The sequence below is a fragment of the Cynara cardunculus genome, unplaced genomic scaffold, assembly GCF_001531365.2.
Source record: "Cynara cardunculus var. scolymus isolate 2C unplaced genomic scaffold, CcrdV1 Un_Scaffold_6810, whole genome shotgun sequence".
In the NCBI taxonomy this organism is placed as follows: Eukaryota; Viridiplantae; Streptophyta; class Magnoliopsida; order Asterales; family Asteraceae; genus Cynara; species Cynara cardunculus.
Window position 1 is genome coordinate 10,759 of NW_020203174.1, and position 999 is coordinate 11,757.

The following is a 999-nucleotide window of genomic DNA, read 5'->3' on the forward strand; positions in this document are numbered from 1 at the left end:
TATGAAACGATAAGCCATAATAAATGGTCGTAGGTTTCATGACCATTGAGTTTCCCGTCATTAAATTGCATTCAATTTATTTATTTATTATTATTATTATTTTTTTTTGGGTTATTACAGGAGGACCCACATTCGCATTTAAAATCTTTTATGGAAATCACAGATGCTTTCTTGATCCCTGGAGTGTCAAATGACGCTCTAAGACTCACTTTGTTTCCTTTTTCCTTGAGGGATCGGGCAAAAACATGGTTTAACTCATTAACACCGGGTTCTGTGCCGTCATGGAGTAACATGGCGGATTTTTTTGCAAAAATATTTCCCACCAACAAGGAACGCTAAGTCCAGGAATGAAATCTGTCTTTTTAGACAAATGGACGATGAGGCTATTCCTGACGCATGGGAAAGGTTTAAAGAGTTGTTGAGAAAATGCCCACACCATGGCATTCCGTACTGTATTCAACTTGAGACGCTTTACAATAGGTTAAATCCCATGGCAAAACAAATGCTCGATGCGACTGTGGGTGGAGCCTTTACAGCTATGACCTATAACGAAGGATATGAAATCCTGGAAAATATATCAGCCAACAATGGGCACTAGGCTGACCCACGTGCTCAATCACAGAAAAAGACTGCTGGAATACATGATGTAGATGCATATACTGCATTAACAGCTCAGCTTACCTCCATGACCAACATGCTGAAAATTTAACTTCTGGTCAGGGAGGACAACAAGCTGCTAATACACCAGTCCCATCAGTCCTATCTGTGCAATGTGTGTGCTGTGGTGGGGATCATTCATATGAACATTGTACTCATAATTCTGAATCAGTAAATTATGTTCATAACCGAGCTAATCCATATTCCAACAATTATAATGCCAGTTGGGACAACACCCGAACTTTTCCTGGAACAGTCCAAGTTTAAATCCACCAGTCCATAAGCAACAAGGAACTTCCAATTTCCAACCACAACATCATGGAAACAGTTCCAACTCTCAGA

General features: G+C 39.9%; 1 non-coding gene across 1 annotated transcript; it reads right to left on the reverse strand.

Moving 5' to 3' along the window:
• Positions 1–337: 337 nt before the first annotated feature.
• On the reverse strand, positions 338–444 carry LOC112504763. The gene has a single exon (XR_003068260.1). It is a non-coding gene; the product is annotated as a small nucleolar RNA R71 (small nucleolar RNA).
• Positions 445–999: the final 555 nt, after the last annotated feature.